The 20,214-nt window shown below is 40.9% G+C and overlaps 1 protein-coding gene across 8 annotated transcripts in view; it reads left to right on the forward strand.

Moving 5' to 3' along the window:
• The window catches only part of LOC140612849 (uncharacterized), a 129,977-nt gene that overhangs the window by 8,728 nt on the left and 101,035 nt on the right, over positions 1-20,214 (forward strand). The window lies entirely within an intron of this gene.

Below are 20,214 nucleotides of genomic sequence, written 5' to 3' on the forward strand. Positions count from 1 at the left end.
CTCCCCTTTAGCAGAAATTAAATAACATTTTTTTTTAAAAAGCCCATGATTTTTTTTCTCTACTGATACAGAGGCTAATTACAAAATTTCCCAAGAGGTAATAAATATCAAACTCTAATCAACAGACGTGACACGCAATAAATAAGAAGCACATAACTTTGATTCTCTATTTAGGGCACATGTTTATCTTTAATTATCCCCAACCTGAGAATGGAATAACTGTTGTTATCTGTTATACTTATTATTTATTTTTAGAGTGACACCACATTTTTATCTTGCCCAGAACAGCCACAGTTTAAGCTGTTGTCCCAGCTTAATTATTAATTGCTCTCCTTTTACTTCCCAAAGTGTTTTGGTATTGATGGTAAATGATAAGGACTCCACTTGCTTAAAACTTTATTTTATAAAAAGATTCAAGAAAGCCATTAGAAAAAAGGTGAAAGACAAGAGTTAATTGTGGCTAGTAAGAAGGAGAAAAGATTGCATTAATATTAGAAATCCAAGGATGCGGGAGCTCCTGGGTGACTCAGTCAGTTAAGCATCTGCCTGTAGCTCAGATCACAATCTCAGGGTCCTGAGATCCAGCCCCACATCAGGCTCCCTTCTCAGGGAGAAGTCTCTTCTCTCTCTCCCTCTGTCCCTACTGTCTCTCTCCCTAATGTCCCTGCTCATTCTCTCTCTCTCTCTCTCTCTTTCAAATAAATAAAATCTTTGGGGCACCTGGGTGGCTCAAACAGTTAAGTGTCTGCCCTCGGCTCAGGTCATGGTCCCAGGGTCCTGGGATTGAGCCCCCCCCCCCCATGGGGTCCCTTCTCAGTAGAAAGTCCACTTCTCCCTCTCCCTCTGCCCCTCCCAAATACCCCTGCTTGTGTTCTCTCTCTCTCTCTCTCTCCTAAAATTAAGTAAATAAATACATACATAAATAAATAAACAAAAATTTTAAAAAAGAAATGAAAGGAGGATAATTACTGTAATTGAGCATAAAACTTAGTTCTGAGCTTCTTGACACCCGAGTCAAATACAACTAGTTACCTATCATTATGCAATAGAAAGAAGAAAGCCAATTTTTTCAGAGACAAACTTTTCGAGTGCTAAACTCTAACGGAAACTTATCTCACTGGCCTTCCTCTAAGGATCATCAGACAATGGTTAGTGACTTCAACAATAACATTTCAAAAGATGCAGAGACATTCTCTGATTGGTGGCTTCTCATTTCAACCCAATGGTGTAGTATTAAAATTATAGTTCTTTTTTTTTTAAATTATAGTTCCTTTAAAGCAAAAACAAAAACAAACCCAAACCTTTTCTAAACGGAAAGAAGCAGTAATATAATCCTTTTTTATAGTTTTCTGGGAGTCTGACCTGATTCAAATTAGCCTAATGTGTTAATTTTCAGAAACTGCTAACTGATAATTTTTTAAAATATCTTTTATTCATTAATCATCAAATGACTTTGACTATGAACCAAAACATTGCTAGGGATCTGACCCTTGTTCTCCGGAATTTGTGATCTGATTTGGGGAGAGCCCTAGGGTAGTAGTAGTTCTTAACAGAGATGGTTTCCTGCACCTACATCTGGCAATGTCTAGAGACATTTGTGATTGTTACAACTTGGTGGGAGTAGGAAGGTGGATGCTATGGGCATCTAGTGGGTAGAGGCCAGGGATGCTGTTAAAACTTTCTTTAATGCACAGGGCAGTCCCCCCCAACAAAGGATTATCCTGCCTAAAATGTCAACATTCCTGAGGTTAAGGAACCCTGCCTTAGGGTACTATCACTAGAGGAGATCATTTCTAGCTGGGTTAAAAAGAAGCTTCCCGGAGATGGGGGCCATAAACTAGGTTCCCCCACCCCAACCCAGTGGACTGGAGGATGCCTCTCCCCAGGCTCAAGAAATGGTGGGAACAGAAATGGGCAGGTGAGAAGAGCAAAGCATGTTGTAGGGATGCCATCCACAAAGGGAGTAAACCAACTGAGCTGGAGAAGAGAGAATCTATGTGAAGCAAGAAGAGAGAAAGCCAGAGAATACATGTGAATTTAGGGCAAAGAGTTTCTGTTCTGATGTTATGCTCCAAGATCCCTAAACATTGCTAGTGTTTTCTTTTTTAAACCACACAAATCAAAAGCAGCATAAACTTTTATGTTCACAAAGATCATCTCTGAATGCCGGCTTGTGCTGTATATATATGGATAGACACATATTTTCTTCCACTCCCCTACATCATTTTTCACCACTTACATAGTAGGGATTCCTTGGAACTCAGTTTTATATCACATTAAATTTTAAAAAATGGATGCCTACTTAAAAATACAACCTATCAAGGCACAGAAAATTCTGAACCACTGCTGTAATTAATAGAGCATTGTAGGAATCACCATTAAGAAATATTATTCTGACCTAGTTCGCCGTGTCACGCTGCAGATTGTCCTTTTCTTGAATCATGGAATGCTTTGTGAGAAAGGACTACAAAGCTGGGTCCCTCGATATTAGCCATCTCACCCCTCAAAGTTCAGCCAGAAGTGGGACAAAACCCTCCTCACCATGTTGACATGTTTACTTCTGGCGTAGGAAAATATTGCTGTTGCCCAATTCAGTGTCCTAGTCCATTCACTTGCCTGGAAACATGTTTTATTCTTTCCTTTGATGGTTTACAAATAAATTAGCACGATCCACTAAGGTCTGCCAATATACGTTACTGGAGAAATCGGAGATGTTGAAAAATGATTGTAATTTATTGTATCCCGATACTTTCTTCCTAAGGACCGAATAAATAGCATCAGTTAGTTTATATTCCTGACATATTTATTGCAGTATTCCTGCTGAGCACTTCCCATTGTCATGTGTTCTCACACATTGTTTTCACAAATTGTGTTTTGAAAGAAGTTGAGGGAAATTCAGGCCGGAGAAACAAGATGTTATCTTTTGGAAAGGATGAGCCCAATCTAATGGAAGAGGATAATCCATTCAGAGGTTTGGAAAGCCAGTGTCCTCCAGTGGGTGTGATAAATCCACAGGATCTGAATCCAGGATTTTGTACTGGGACCTTGAAGTCAGCAGGAACAATTTAGTTGTGCTCCAAACAAAGACAGCGTATCATTATTATTATTGGACAAACATGAACATCTGTTAGGTCAATTTTATCCTATTTCCTCAAGGCAATTGCATTCACCAAACACAGTTCTGTGTCTATCACAAGTGGATCTAAGATGAGTGCATAATGCCAGAGCTGCTTCTTGATGATCTCTATGTTTGAAAACCAGATTTGAAAAATAGAAAAATGTACCTGCACCTCTCAGATGGGTCATATGCATGGAGGACCCCCGTAGAGACTCTAGTTCTCTCCTAAATTCCATCAACAGGACCATTTTCAAAAGATGAGACTATTTGAGATGGCTGTCCTTCTTCACTTTCAGATAAATGTTGTACATGCTTTAAATAATTTCAGTGGTTGTGGGGGGACGCAGGAGGAATCTAAATATTTTTTTTTAAAGAAATTCTTCATCATCTCCTTTTCTTAACTCAACATGGTACTTCCTCAGTATCATATCAGTGCACCCAGGATGTGTAAGACAGTTTTTCTTTGGGCTGAAACAGCAGTTTGCAGCAGATTACAGCTGCAAGGAACTTCAAAGAGCATCTAGTTCTACATTTCATTTCCCAGATAAAACATTATATGACTTGCCCCAGATCACCTGGCTAGTTAGTGGTAAAGCTCTCCGTAAGGTCAGGCCTATGGGAGGTGAGATCTGTCTTCCTGTAACAGCATTCACTCATTTACACTTACTGAGTACACATCACAGGCCTAGTGATCAAACCTGAGACACACAGTCCTTTCTCTCAACGTGCTCTCTCTGGCTGTGCTCTAGGACTTGGTCACAGTGGAAGCAGGATGTGGAAGTTCTGCTAGGAGAGGTGTCCTTGTAACCACCCTCCCTTATACCAGGTCTGAGAATTGTCTTCAGTTCTTCCCTATGGTCATCAGGGAGACCAGAGGCCACTTCATTAAGTGTTAGAGAGAGGGCCTCTGATGGGCCTGTAAATAATTAGGCTAATCTCAATATTGTTAGAAATAGGAAAGCATCATTATACCTTACAAAGGCCTCGACCTACAAAGATGCCTCACACAGCGACAGCATCCTTTTTGGCTTAAATTGGTCAATGATGCCTCCGAGAGGTTTAGCAACAAGCATACCCCAAGGGGGAGCTCTTCTGGTTTGGAACTGAATTGAAGTGAGTGGCTGATCAAATCCAAAGCACAACAAGCCTTTTAGAGCCGCATTTAGTAACATAGTCAAAGGAAGATAACCAGAAAGCCACAAAGAAACCGTTAATCCTCTCCGCCCTGTGTTTTTGTTGCCTATTTAAAGCTGATGAAATCCTGACAGTATTGGGGGGGGGGGGCGGGGGGGGTGTTACACAATGTGCAAACCTCGCATTCACCAAAGATCAAGTTCCAAGATATAAAACAAAGATTTTCTCCTAATTTGACTCCCAACGGACCTGAAAAGCATTTCAAACGTGTCCAGTAAGGCATTAAAAATAATGATCCCGGAGAGTCATCACTCCCTTGGTTGTTTTAATATATTTTTGTCTACAAACAAGAGAAGTTTTCTAAACTGCTCCCTTGGCTTCCTTTGAAAGGTCTCTAGAACAAAAGTACTTTGGGTGACCCCGGGATACCTGGCAACAGTAACCAAGGATGTGGATGAGGCTGAGAAAGATAAAAACAGACGATGCACTTTTTGACGTCAGACCTAAAATATTGTATACTTAAAACAAAATAAAATGCTGAAGCTTAGAAACAAAGAATAATGCCATCAGGAAAATCAGCAAGCTTATTGAAGAGAATGTTAAATAAGATTTCCCAAAGGGTACTATAAAATCACTCTTATGCTACCCAGATGGCCCTGTGGGGTGGCTTCTTTATGTAATTAGAATTGGCTTTTCTCCTTCTTGCCTCCTCCTCCTTCTCTTCTTTTCGTAATAATAGTTATTATTATTATTATTATTATTATTATTATTAATTATTATCATCAGCCATCATTTATGGGCTCTCTCATACATTCTCTCTACTTCTCATAACAACCATTTTAATGAACGGTTATGATCACCATTTCTGAGATGAGGAAATCGATGCTGGGAGGTTTGAACTGCACGATATTAACCGTGGAGGACATGGTGCCGCCAGAGCAAACGTCATGGCTCTGGAGGGTGCTGCATCAGAATTCTGGAAGGAAGTGAAGTAGGTGAACGTTGAGGATCCACTTCCACGGCAGCCCTTGGCATAGCTTATTCTCAGAATCAGACTTCCAGCCCATGATGGTCCAGCCCAATTATGACAAGATCCACAGGCCAAAGGAAAATTAAATGGCCTTTGCCACAGAATCTGATTCTACCACACAGTGTCCACTGGAATCCGACCCACCCAGTTCCTGTTTGTATCAAATTCTGGCGTACCCTCCTTCCTACAATGGCTGTGTCCCTGAAATTAATTTTTTTGGTTGTTGTTAAATACAGTGAATAACAGTGACAATGCACTGTGGGGGAGTTACAGAAGGAATTTGCTATTTCAGGGAATCCCAAGGTGATTTTTCCCCCCTTTTACATGATTCCCTCCCCCCCATCTCTCTCTGCCTCTCTTCAAACCTGAATTTTTAAATGCCAGGATTGACTAGAGAGGAGAGATGTGCAAGCACACCAAGTATTGCATCTAAGTAAAGCAGAAAGAAGCTCTATTGAAGGCTCTACTCAGGTTTCCAACATGGTGGCTCTCCAGAGATCTCAGAGCTGGGCCATTTCTGATGGTCAGTGGAAGAAGAAAGTGCACCCTTATGAGCCCAAAGCTCAAATGTACATACAGATGTTCACACGTGTATGCATGCATTCATGCACACACACACACACACACACACACATACACACACGTGCATGCACACATATGTTCCTGATGTTTCCTGAGCTGAGCCTTCTCACTTGTACTTCTCCCCACAAGAGCAACTTCTGTTTACATCTCTCTCCCTTCCTCACCACTACTCACATAAACAATTCTGAAGTTATGAGCTAAAGGAATATTGCCAATTTATTATTTTTTTAGGATTTTATTTACTCATGAGAGACACAGAGAGAGAGAGAGGGAGAGAAGCAGGCTCCCTGCAAGGAGCTCAATGCGGGATTTGATTCCAGGACCCCGGGATCACACCCTGAGCTGAAGGCAGACGCTCAACTGCTGAGCCACCCAGGTGTCCCAGGAATATTGCCAATTTTTAAAAAAAGAAAATGGTTTCATAAAGGAAAAGTCACACCTCCCAGTTACATGAAAAGATAGGTCTCCTTCAAGGTCGACTTTCTGGAGCTTCTCATAGGAGCTTTCTGGAGCTTTCTGGATCTTCTCATAGGTAGGAGACTGGACTTTCTGGAGACTCAACTTTCTGGAGCTTCTCATAGGTAGGAGAGAGGGGTTAAATATCCCAGGCAGGAGTCATGTGCCCAAAAGTGGAGACAGTTCTGGCTGGCTGAGGGCCTTAGGAAGACAGCCATGGGTCCTCAGACAGGTATTTGGGATCACAACTCTTCTCAGAAATACATCTTGGTTCCAGTGTCCCCTTAATCTCTAGCAAAGAGCATCGTGATCATAAACTGAGGACTGTGGGTAGAACTTCGAACCAGCCACCAGATGATGCCCCGCCCTGCAGGGGTGCAACTCAAATGCAAGAGCAGCCCTCTCAGCCTAAGCCATGCTTCAGGGGCTGGGCATGGAGCTCCCCTACTTGGCTGAGTTTTTTGTTTTTTGTTTTTTTTACAACCCTTCAGGATTCACGGATGAAGCTCTGAGACTTATGGGAATGGCATTCCTGCCATTTGGGTTATTTGGCTTCTTTGAGGAGGGGTAGGCCTTGGCAGGCTAGCCATGGCACAAGGATAATAATAATAATAATAATATGGCCACCTTTTATTGAGTGTTTGTTGAGTGACTGGCACGGTGATACATATTTTCTTAGATTATTTCATTTTATCCTTACTGAAACTCCAGGGGGAAAGTCATATAAACGTCCATATTGTATATGTGAGACAAGAAAGCTTGCCATTTGTCCAAAGTCCCACAGGTAAAAAATGACAGACTCCCTCCAGACTCTGCCAGTATATTCCCATTGGCCAAATCCTACCAGAAGTGGAAGGCAAGGGAACCCATTGAGGCAATATATACAGGTCAACCTCTAGCAGCTCAGAGTAGGGTGAAGAAAGGTAGAGATGGACTTGGAGGAGGCTTGTCAGTCTGAAAATGACTTTATCCTAACCTTCGCTTGATTGATATTTAGCTGGCTATATAATTATAGATTGGAAATCATTTTCCCTTGAAATTTTGAAGACATCACTCTTTGCCTTTTAACTGCTAGCATTTACCTTTGAGAAATCTAAAGCCATTCTGATTTCTGAGTTCACATATGAATTAGATTTTCCTTCCTGGAAGTTTGTAGAATCTGCAGGAGTTCCCTAAACTGCCCAATTCGATTCCCAATAATCCTTGTTAAAAAGAATTGATCTGTTAAATAAACTGTCCCAACAATTATTTTAGAATGACAATTTATAGAGACAGGAAAAAGAAATTACCTATCCATTTTTGGGAAAATCATTTTTCCCTTTAGCAACATTTAGGGCCCAATCTAATAGAGGTCTTGAATTTTGAATTCTGTTTAAAATGCATTTTCTGGGAAAATCACATTAGACATGGGGGGGATGGGAAATCATGATAGTGGGAGCATTCAAAATTATTGTTTCTGTTCAGCATCTAAAAATGTCTGTTATCCTATCCTCACATGCAATTGCTGTTGAATAAAATCAACCTAAGATACGAATAAATAACGTGTGTCTTTTCAATAACTTAGGGCCATAGGCTCTTTTAAAAGCAGACTAACAAACATTTCTCTTAGAAAAATGATATGCTTTATTTTTAATGGGCTTATTATTTTATATGTAGATATCATAACTGGGAAATTATCCCACTATAGAAACCAGCATGTAATATGTTGTTGCCCCACACAGCACAGTGGGTGACAGAAATTCTTCTGCAGGTTGTAGTCTCCTGATGGAACCAAAGTTGGTTGGCCCAAGAGATTTCCATGGTCTGTTGAACACCAAAGTCAAGGTTGGCTCTTGGCCACAAACTAGGCTGCCCTGGCATTAAGACCTGCTTCCATAAACCCAAGGCTGTACTGACTTCTGATTTTTTTTTTTAACAATAGAAATGAAACTGCCACAGGGAAGAGAAAGAACAATGGTGTTTTGACAAATGGAACAAAGATATAGCTTGACTGACAATTCAGGTCAGAAAGAAAATGAAGGCACAGGAAGACTGATGTTGGGCTCCTTCTTGCCAAGAAGCAAATACTCCAGGGGAGGTTTCCACTGACATGACAAACTGGTTCCCTGGTGGCCATTTGGATTCAGCAATTTTGTCAGTTTTTTTCTGGCCAAAGGGCACTTTTTCCAGAACTTCAAATGTAATTAGAGTAAATACTACACAATTAACCCACATAAGGGCACCTGGGTGGCTTAGTCGGTTAAGCGTCCGCCTTCAGCTCAGGTCATGACTCCAAGGTCCTGGGGTGGAACCCTGCGTCTCTGTGTCCATCAGGCTCCCTGCTCAGTGGGGAGCCTGCTTCTCCTTCTCCCTCTGCCCCTCTCCCCTGCTCCTGTGTGCTCTGTCTCTCTCTCAAATAAATCTTTAAAAAACACATATAGCCACAGTATCTTTGAAACCAAAGGAAGAACCAGTGAGAACTTGGGAGACTCACTGAAAAATGCTATTGTCCTATTTATTTGGAGCTCTGATAGAATAGTTCAGATAGAGCTCTGGCCTCTGGAAGGGGCTAGGCTAAGAAACCTCTAGTCACCCTCTCTAGACTTGCAATCCTCGAAAAATGGAAATTAGGAAGCATTCATTCATGACCTTGAGAAAAATGTTTACAAAAGTATATTATAATGTATCAGTAAAACGAGCCGGGAAAAGGGTTTATGTGAAAGTTCATGTGAGAAATGCAGCTATTAGCACGCATGCCATTCCCCACCTTGACCCCAGAAGGAATGTGTAAATTGTAACATATGGAATGTAAGCGTCTGTTGAGATGTTTCATAAATCTGCCTGGCAATGAGCATCACAAGGCCCTGTGTGAGAACAGGCCCCAGAAAGGGAGAGATGGTGAATGTCACATCTAACTTTAGGCTATTAATCAGCCTTGAATCTGACCATCAAAAATCAGACAATGTTCTTTAATAATATGGATTGCTTTCTGACAAGGTGACACGTCTTTAGGGGACCCAGCCCAAGAAAAAGTAATATGTTCATCCATTCATTCAAGAAATGTCTATTGAGAGCCCGTGACCTGGCAGGCAATGTGCGAGGCATTGCAAGTACAATGGAGAACAGGAGAGACCCTGCATTACCGCCATACAACCTACAGCATGTAGAAAAATCTTAAACAAATAATAACAAAAATAATTTTCTAATTACAACTTGGATAAATGCTAAGAAGGAGAATCCTAGCTTATACTAATAGTACAGACACTCTTCCAAACTCTCTACATACTTTTAATATTAGCTCCATTTTAAAGATGAAGAAATAAAGGTATGAAGGCCTACATGTCTTGCTCAAGGCCACACAGCTAATGAGTGGTGGGCTCAGAATATAATGTCAAGCAGTGTCAGTCCAAGCCCTGAGTTCCTGACTCTGTGTCACTTTTTTATGACCTGAGTGGGAAAAGACCATTGATTTAGATTTCCAGGTTCAAGAAAATGTCTTTCAGGGTATGATTTTAGGTTATGCCCAAGGATAAGTAGGAATAATTTGGGCAAAAGAAGGTAACAGGAATATTCCAAAATTGGGGAAATAGCATGTCCAAAGGCTCAGAGACAGAAGGAGTTGGCTTTGGAGGCTGATGTGATTGGGTTGTGGGGAATGAAGGCAAAGCTGGAGAGTAGGCAAGGGTCCGAGCCAGTGGGACCTTGTAAATCCTGCTAAGTATCTTGAGCTAAATACTGAGCGGAGTGGGAGCTCCTAAAAGACCAGACTTCATCTAGGGCTCAGTGGAGTTGCTCCAAGCACAACTACTATAGCTGGGAGAGGAAAAGCGTTCTCCCCACAAAGGACGGAGGCTGCTGCTGAGCTAGCAACTCACCCCTCCTTCCCATCATCTTCTGTAGAAGACCGAGGATTCTCCATAGTTCTGTTCTTATCAGATCTCTGTCCTCTGTTGTAGTTAGAAGATGGTGGTGTCAAGAAAACAACTGATGTTATGGACTGAATGTTTGTGCGGCCCTCCTCCAAATTCATATGTTGAAACCTTGATCTCCAGGGTCATGGTATGAGGAGGCAGGCAGGGCCTTTGGGAGGTAATCAGGTCATGAGGGCAGAGGTCTCACAGATGGGATTAGTGCCCTTCTAAGAAGACACAGAGAGCTATCTCCTTATGAGGACATGGTGAGAATTTGGCTATTTGCAATCTGACCATGCCAGAATCTGGCACCCTGATCTTCCACTTCCAACCTCCAGAACTGTGAGAAGTTTCTTTTTTTTATAAGCCACCCAGTCTATGGTAAGTAATGATAGAAGCCCAGATGGATTAAGACAACTGGAAAACCAAAAATTCATTCAGCACTGCTTAATATTAATCTCTGGCACCAGCTTTAGTTTTGGCATTGCCCAAACTGCAGGAATTTAAGATTAAGAAAAATGATTTCCCCCCGGATTTCTGTGTTAAAAATGGCAGCATTTCCTTACACGGTTGGGACAGATACTCTATTATTCTGGAGGGTTTTTTTTTTTTTAATCAATTCTTTCATTTATTCACTTATCAAAGATTTGCATACCTATTGTGTGGCAGACATGAAAGAGAAAAGCAAGTAAGACTCAGGTCCCTGGGGGAGGCAGGATAATGGCATCCCTGAAATGCCCACATCCTAATCCCTGGAACCTGTGAACAGATTACCTCATATGGCAAAAGAGCCTTTGCAGATTTGTGTAAGTTAAGGATCTTGCGATGGCAAGATCATCCTGGATCATCTGGGTGGGCCTGATGTAATCAGAAGAGTCCATTTAAGAGTGAAAGAGGGAGGCAGGAGGGCTGGAGTCAGAGAAGGAGATGTAAGGGCTGAAGCAGAGTGAGCAATGCAACTCCTGGGTCGGGGCCACAAGCCAAGGAAGGAGGGCAGCCTCTGGAGGGTGGCAAAGGCGAGGAGTGGATCCTCCTCTAGAGCTCCCAGAAAGGAATGCAGCCCTGCCAGTACTTTAGTTTTAGCCTAATAAGATCCACTTTGGACTTCTGATTCTCTTAAGAAAATAAATTTGTTTATTGTTTCAGACCACTAAATTTGTGATCATCTTTACACCAGCATTAGGGAAAAAAATGCACTCCCCAGTCCAGCCAGTATCTGTCCCAGGACAGACAGCTTTATTTTATTTTATTTTATTTTATTTTATTTTATTTTATTTTATTTTTATTTTTATTTTTATTTTTATTTTTATTTTTTATTAATTTTTAAAAGTAGACTCCATATGCAGTGTGGAGCTCAATGTGGGAGTCGAACTCACAATCCTGAGATCAAGACTTGAGATCAAGAGTCCAATGCTTAAAGCACTGAGCCACCAAAGTGCCACACCAGGACAGACAGCTTTAATCCCTCAGTTTCCCACTAGTCCCATGGTCTTTCTCAACCCAGCAGTCCAGGCAGCTACTCCCAGTTAGTCAGTGAGATGCAACTCACTTTGCATCCTGCAGGGTCTATGCAACAACTTACACTGAGCATGACCTGGCATTGCTGTATAACCCGCTCCCCCCCCCCCCCCCCCGCCGTTGTATATTTCTTAATTCTTCTAGATTTGGGTTCCTAAGTTGGTTCTGTCCCATAATTGCCGTGTCTTCTTGGGCAAATTACATACATCCCCATGCTTCAATTTCTTTATCTTTAAAAGTTAATAATATCTACCTCCAAGATTGTGATGCATAAGTGACTTTGGTATTAAAGCATGAACAATCAGGGTGCCTGGTGGCTCGGTGGTTGAGTGTCTTCCTTTGGCTCAAGGCGTGATCCCGGGGTCCTGGGATCAAGTCCCGCATCAGGCTCCTTGCAGGGAGCCTGCTTCTCTCTCTGCCTGTGTCTCTGCCTCTCTTTCTGTGTCTCTCATGAATAAATAAATAAAATCTTTAAAAAAACATGAAAAATCATGCCTGGCACACAGAAAGTGCTCAAATTTTAACAATAGTGATGATGGCTGCTATTATTATTCCCTACAGCATTTAGAATGAGGTTTAAAAGTCCTTTAGGGGCATTCTGTGTGCAGTGTGGGACACATACTATACAGGCAAGAGGGATCCAAGTGGACAAGAGCTAGTTGGGAGATGATTGAATCAGGGTGAAGATGGTCAAAATGGAGCAAAGTGGGTGGATTTGACAATCCTGCAGAAGTAAAATCACCAGGCTTGTCAGTGAATTGCATATGGGGGTAAAGATGTGTCAAGGATGACAAAGTCAGAAACCTTATGATGATATGCTCATTACAGCATGAAATAAATCCTTATTTTGCTTTTGGGCTCTCTTGTACCCTATCTTTTCCTACTGTGGTATTCTTTCCTTTCTTCCCATAATAAGGAAACACCAGGAAAACAGCAACTACAACAATAGCAACAACAACAACAAAAAACAAGAGCCAAAGAAGGCACCGGGTATAGAAGCATAAACTATTTGGCAACGTAACCAAAAAACGGGAGACTTCTTCTACCTGACTCTGGCTTTTCTTGCCAGGATATGAAGAAGGCATCATGAAGGGACAGAAAGAGGGGGTGTAAGACAACAGGGGAAGAAAAAATAAGTAAAATTAAAAATGTCTGAATTGATTTTTAGAAAAATACATAAATGAATAGCATAAGAAAGTGGTTTTTAATTTTTAATGCCTGTAATGAAGTGGGGCTGGGAGTGTAGGCAGCAGGTAGAGAATAGAGAACCAGGCCCTTTGTGACTCTGCGGAATATGGGATGGGGCCAGTGAGTGACTGATGGGGAAGAGGGAAATGTTCTGGAGATAGAGTTGGGAGATTTGGTTTCCAGGCCCCATTTTGCCACCAACGAGCATTTGAGCATGGAGCTTACTCACAAGGATTCCATGAGATGGCTCTTGTGTTCATGGGTTCTGGAAAGTTCCAGGGAGCGGAAGGGAGGTGTATGGTCCTCGGGAGCCCATCTCACTGGCATGTGAGTTGCCTCTGCTACCTCACGGGCCTCGTAGCTAAAGGGAGCCAACCTTCCCCCAAAAGGATCTTCATGTCCTTCTGCCTCTGTCCTCCCAAAGTGACTCCTATTAAATGTGGAATGTTTCTGAGCTGACCCACCAGGAATTGCTGAGTGGTGGAGTTTATTTCTGCATGAAACAAAACACCTAGGTTCCCCCTCCCCCTCTTCTACCTGGGTCCATGATTTGGCTGTGTTTAGCAGAAGAAAGGCAGGCAAGGCACACTTTGAAATTGTGGCAAGCATTTGAGTGGATTGAATTTAATTTTGGATACAAATGTCAAGGAAAGTCTCCCTTGGCTCTTGTTCATTGTTCACTGAGGCGCAGTGTGATGCTCCATTGAAAGACCTGCTGATCTAAGCCAGCGCCAGCTGATAATGACAAAGTGCGGGAGGGAGGGGCAGCAGGCCGAGTCCAAGGAGGGATGCCCTTCCCCAGGATGCTTCCAAAGACTCTGCCCAGCCCTGCAGTGCATGGTGGGACAAGAGACAAGAACCTAAAAACTGCTTAAAAAAATTTTTTTTTTAAAAAGCTGCTCAAGTCCCAGCTTGGCCACAATGCTGCATGGCCTTTTCCCACCACTTAGATTTGGTTTTCCTGGTCCATGAAATAAAGGGACTGGAAAAGATGAGCTCTAAGATCTTTTCTTTCTCAGATATTAGGATTCTGGCATTCGGAGCATCTACAAATGCTAGAGAGGAATGCCAGCCAAGAGTGTGGGATAAAATTTGGCACAACTATTTGGGAGGGCATTAGCTTTCAAATGTTTAACTTGACATACCCTTTGGCTTCTTAAGTGTCAATTTTGGGGATGTATCCTGTGGAAATACTAGCATAAGTATGCAAATGTGGATGTTTATAACTGCAAAACATCAAAAACAACCTAGGCGTCCACTAGTAGGGGAGTGGTTAAATAAATCTACTACTCACCCATAATAAAGAATAAAAAATATGTAATACTTTGATACGTTTTCCTGGTAATCTATAATAAAAATATCCAAAATATAACTTTAAGTGAAAAGTGAAATTGTCTAGTAAAATGTATATAACATGATTATGTTTATTCTGAAATGAAATCCAGATATGTGTAATATATGTTATATTTAATTATATATGCATATGCATAGAGAAAAGATTGAGAAGATTCCACACCAAAAATCATAGTAGTTCGCTCCAGGGCTGCACGGTTCAATATGGTAGCTGCATGTAACTACTGAGTACTCACAGTGTGGCTGGTGTGACTGAGGAACTGGATTTTAAATTTTTAATTAATTTTAATTACTGCACATTTAATTTAAAACTGGTCCTTCAACTGTATGTTTTATGAGATTGAAATAGAGAGCAAGTATTTTCGATGAAAAGATAGCATCCAAATTGAGAGGTATTGTAAGCATAGAATACACATCAGATTTAGTAGACTTAGTACCACAAAGTGGTATCTCAATAATAATTTTCTATTTTAATAATAACTTGATAATGTTGATTATAGGTTGAAGTAAAAATATTTGTGATACCTTACATTCAATAAAATATATAATTAAAATTAATTTCACCTGTTCCTTTTTTACTTTTTTTAATGTGGCTACTAGAAAACTTTACACACATAGCTCACAAGATATTTCTATCAGGGGGATTCCTGGGTGGCGCAGCGGTTTGGCGCCTGCCTTTGGCCCAGGGCACAATCCTGGAGACGCGGGATCGAATCCCACGTTGGGCTCCCAGTGCATGGAGCCTGCTTCTCTCTCTGCCTCTCTCTCTCTCTCTGTGACTATCATAAATAAATAAAGAAAAAAATATTTTAAAAAGATATTTCTATTGGGTACGGCTGCTTTGGGGAGTGGGATAGAGGAGAAGCTAGACTAACTTTTTATTTATATACTTCTGTATTGTTTGATTTTGTTACAGTGAGCCTGGATTACTTTCACAATTTATGAGGAGTAAAGACCCTTTAAAATGTGAAAATAAAATTCATTTCTAGGATATATCAAAATGTTTGAGAAAACACTCCCTCTAATTTGTTTCTTTTGGGATGGTGTGTCAGGGTCTAAAATAAATGTTTTGCCATCAGGTTATTATAAAGTGGAACTCTCATTGTGGTGTCTCTGTGATTTACCAGCATCTTCTAATTGCTTGACCCTTTCTTGGATGGCTGCTATCCTCAGCAAGGATACCTCTGCCTGACAACCATCCCAGCTGTGTTGGAAGAGGATTGTTTCTCAGAGAGTAGGAGTTAAGCCCATGAGAGTTAGGCAAAAAGGAGAAATAATCCTAAAAGAAATCTCCCCTCTTCTCTCCAGCTCCCTCCTTCTCCTGTATCAAGATTCTCTAAAGCTTTGGGGATCTGTAGTCCTAGGCTGAACTTCCTACCTCACTAAATGACAAGGCCAGGATGTTAATGTTCCCCACACAGACACGTCTGCATTATACATAAAGATGTCTGTGTTACACATAAACACGTTATGGCTGTAACAATATCACTTTCAAAGGAGCTCTAATCCGCTGAAGTCATCGAGTCAGAAAACATTTGCTTCTCCATGTCTTGTGTCTGAGTTGTGTGTGAGAGAGAATAGTAGGAAGGAAGGACAGAGAAAGGATGGAGGCAAGGAAGAACAGAGAGAGTGTGTGCACTTTATAAAACCCTACTTTGAAGAGACAGCTTTTCAAACTGTCTCTCTGGTTTCTCATTTGTTTGCTATGGTGTCACTTCCTTAATACAATTTTCTGTTTAAAAAGTTGATGATGATCTTTTCTATACAAAGTGACAGATACACAGATGACCCAAGTCAACATTTTGGATATGAAGTTGTGGGGTTTTAACGGATGTCACAGGGTGACGGGGGTGGGTGGGTGGGGAAATCAGCCACAATCCTCAAAGTTCAGGAAATAGCCAACTGCATGCTCCCCTAAAACCCTGTATCACCTATATCACAGCTCATGTCTGCCTAGATCGTATTTACCTATTTTTATTTGACTTCCTTGCTAGACACCTCTATCCCCAGCACCTAACACAGAATCTTGCAAATAGTAGGCTCTTAATAAAAGTTTGCTGATTGAATGAGTGAAAGAGTGAATGAAGAAATAAACAAACCTACCATTCAAGGGTCAGTCTTATCTAAAACATTAAGGAAATTAGAATGTCATCTCAAAATGGACTTGTAAAATATTCCATTTTATTTACACTGTATTTATTAAATGCCCATTATGGACTAAAAGCTGGCTAAACAAAGCCAGCATTTACACACACACACACACACACACACACACACACACGGTCCCAGCCCTTAGGAAGTTTACAATCTGGGGAGAGAGGGAAGGTAGAGCTCAGGTACAAGTACATAAAATTAAAATTAAATTAAATTACATTACATTACATTAAATTAAAAATTACAAAATAGTAATAAGTGCTCCCAAGGATATGATCAGGGATGATGATAGAGAATAAAGTAAGGGGCTATGCCAATCTAGCCAAGCCAATTTTTCTCTTCTTTGAGAAAGTGACATTAAAGCCAAAGCATGGAGGATGGGGAGTGAACTATTAAATAAACCAATTGGGGGTGACCGGGAACAGGAGAGAGGAAGAGCCTTCCTTTCACACTCGGTAGCAGTGCCTGCTGCTTCTGTGACTTACCGCCCAAGTGTGCTCTGTAATTTGAATTTGACTTGATTCATTTGGGTTTTAGGGCCCATGCTAATTTGCATGCCTGACTAGATGTCAATGTCTGTTGGAACCCACGTGCTCAGAGTGTAAAGAGGGCGATTTCCCTTATTAGAAGGGCAATGTGATTATAAGTGAATGTTCTGGGAGTGGGCTGAGGGGTGGCCGGCAGTAGGCTGGTAAATCTCGTTCACTTGTCTTCAAGGTTGTCTCCTACCTCTGCACCTCTTCACGTTAGCTTCTGCAGTTCAGATCTGTTCTCACTATTTAATTTGTGCTTTTGAGATATGTATTTTTTGTTGACAGTAGTTACATGGGATTCACAAGAGAATTCTTACTTTTCACTTTATACTTCTTGTCCCTTTTGAATATTTCAAAATACGAGTTTTTACAACTCATAAAACTAGTAAATACAATTGTGAATTATATATACAGTTCTGTTTAACATGCAACCCTATGACCACTGATGAGAATCAGTTTTCTTTTTTCCTGATTATTAATGCAATATAAGCTCAGTGCAATTAGGTTTGGAAAGCTTATGAGAAAATTAAAAAATAAAATAAAATTCTCCATAACTAATCATCCAGAGATTACCACTGATAATATCTTGTTATATTTCTTTCCTAATGCCTTTTTAAAAATCTACTTGTTAATTTATAACTGGCTTTTAAAAACTCAATATGTGTAGGCACCTTTCCATGACAATAAATGCTGGGCTTTTGTCTGGATCTATCATAATTTAAGTTAATGGACATTTAGATTGCAATTTTCACCACATAATTAACTCTTAATCTAAAATTTTTTTAAGAGTTTATTTATTTATTCACGAGAGAGACACACACAGAGGGAGGCAGAGACATAGGCAGAGGGAGGAGAAGCAGGCTCCACGCAGGGAGCCCTATGCGGGACTTGAGCCTGGCACTTTGGTATCACACCCTGAGCCACAGGCAGATGTTCAACTGCTGAGCCACCCAGGCATCCCTTAATCTAAATTTTTTAAAAGATTTACTTATTTATTTTAGAGAGAGAGAGTGAGAGGAGGGGCAAAGGGAGAGGGAGAGAGAAACTCAAGCAGACTCGAGTACAAATGAATGCTTGAAAATCTAGACTGACCAAATCCAATTCAGGATTATTTCCTAATGCCACTAAACAATTTAAACAGCAAGTTTCACTAAGTGCCTTTTCTTTCTTTCTTCCTTCCCTCCTTTCTTTTTCTTTCTTTCTTTCTTTCTTTCTTTCTTTCTTTCTTTCTTTCTTTCTTTCTTTCTTTCTTCTTTCTTTCTTTCTTTCTTTCTTTCTTTCTTCTTTCAGATTTATTTATTTATTTATTTATTTGAGAAAGATAGAGGGAGAGTGCTCACCTAAGGGAAGGGCAGAGGGAGAGAGAGGAGAAGCAGACTCCCCATTGAGCAGGAGCCCCAGGCAGGACTTGATTTTATGACACTAAGATCATGACCCAAGAGGAAACCAAGAGTCAGAGGCTTAACCCACTGAGCCACCCAGGCACCCCACAAAATGCTCCTTCATAAAATATCAGTTTCTCAGAAGGTTGGCGGTGAAGGGTAGGGAGCAAATCCTCTGAAGTCTATCTAATGCTTTGTTTTAAGACCAGCTTACATCTACTGTGTAGAGGTGGTGGGGTGAGGGTAGGGGTGAGTACTGTTGGACTCCACTGCTCTGATCACCACGGTCACCGTGTGACCAACATGTCAGGCAAGTGAGAGGGGCGAGATGAAAAGCAAAGTTCCAGGTGCCCAGAAGTGGGTAGGCTGGAAGGATTCTAGCTATTAAAAGCCCCCACATGCCAGGATTTGTAAAAGAGAACCTCAACCAATTTCCCTCCAGTGGAACAGAGCATCAGCCAGGGCTGGATCATCTTCACATAAGATCAGCCTGTCCCAGGCCAGTGAATTCACCAAAATCCGTTCCACCTTCAAACCTGATATTCCCTTAGTTACAATCCTGTGATTTCCAAAAGACTATTTTCTGTTTCTTTTCAGCTATTGCAACCTGCTCTCTTAAATAGCTTCTTTATCTGGCAGGGCAATTACAGTCTGTGACTAACAGCTGTGGTTCATAAACATGAGTTTCACTGTTTGGGTCAGTAGTTCTTAGCCTTTTCCGAATGGCAACTCCCCCAGCTGATCTTGGCATTACGAGAAGCACCTCTCCTCAGCACTTGGGTTGGTACTCAATAGTGCAGTTTACTGTTGGAGGGTTCTGTTTTCCCATTATAAAGGAGGTGACATTTTTATTAAGTTGCAAGTCCTGGCATCTAATACCAAGCATATTTCTGGATGTTGGTTTTATTAGTGATTTTTAACTTTCCCCATTGAGCTTTTCTTTATATTCCAAATGGTCTACAATAGCCATGTCTTTCTTTTAGACTTCGAAAAAAAAATGTTCTTTCAAAAAGTGATTCTTACCTAGAAACCTTGATGGAGAATATCTGCAAGATCTAGGGCTTGACGAAGAGAATCTTTAGACCTGACACCAAAAGCACATCCATTAAAAAAAAAAAAAAGAGTATAAATTACCCTTCAGAAGAATTAAAAGCTGTTGCTGTGTGAAAGACTGTGTAAAAAGGATGAAAAAACAAGCTGTAGACTGAGAGGAAATATTACTTGCAAACCACACATCTGACAAAGGATTTGTATTTAGAACACATAAAAAATGCTCAAATTTCAACAGTAAAAACAAACAACCTAATTAGAAAACGGGCAACCTATATGAGACATGTTGTTGAAGAGGATATACAGATGGCAAATAGGCACATGGAAAGATGTTCAACATTACTGGCCATTAAAGAAATGCATTTGACCATGATGAGATACCACTACACACCTAGTAAGGCAGCTAATGTAAAAAACTAGTGTCAATGCTGAATGCTGACAGCGAATCAGAGAAACCAGATCTCTCATACATGGCTAGTAGGAACGTAAAATGGTACAGTGACTCTGGAGAATAGTTTGGCAGTTTCTTAAAAAACTAAACATAGACTTGCCATGCAACTCAGCAGTTTATTCTTGGGCCATTATTTCAGAGAAGTGAAAGAACCTGAACAGGAGTATTCATAGCAGCTTTGTTTGCAATAGCCAAAATCTGCAAAACACCAAATGTCACACCAATAGCTAGTTAAACTGTGGCACGTCGCACCATGGAATCATACTCAACAACATCAAAAAAGCAAACTATTGATATACATGCAACAACCAGGAAGGACCTCCAGGACATTGTGTGGAGTGAAAGAGGCAAATTTCAAAAGGCCACATACCGTGT

This window comes from Canis lupus, chromosome 21 (genome assembly GCF_048164855.1).
Source record: "Canis lupus baileyi chromosome 21, mCanLup2.hap1, whole genome shotgun sequence".
NCBI lineage: Eukaryota > Metazoa > Chordata > Mammalia > Carnivora > Canidae > Canis > Canis lupus.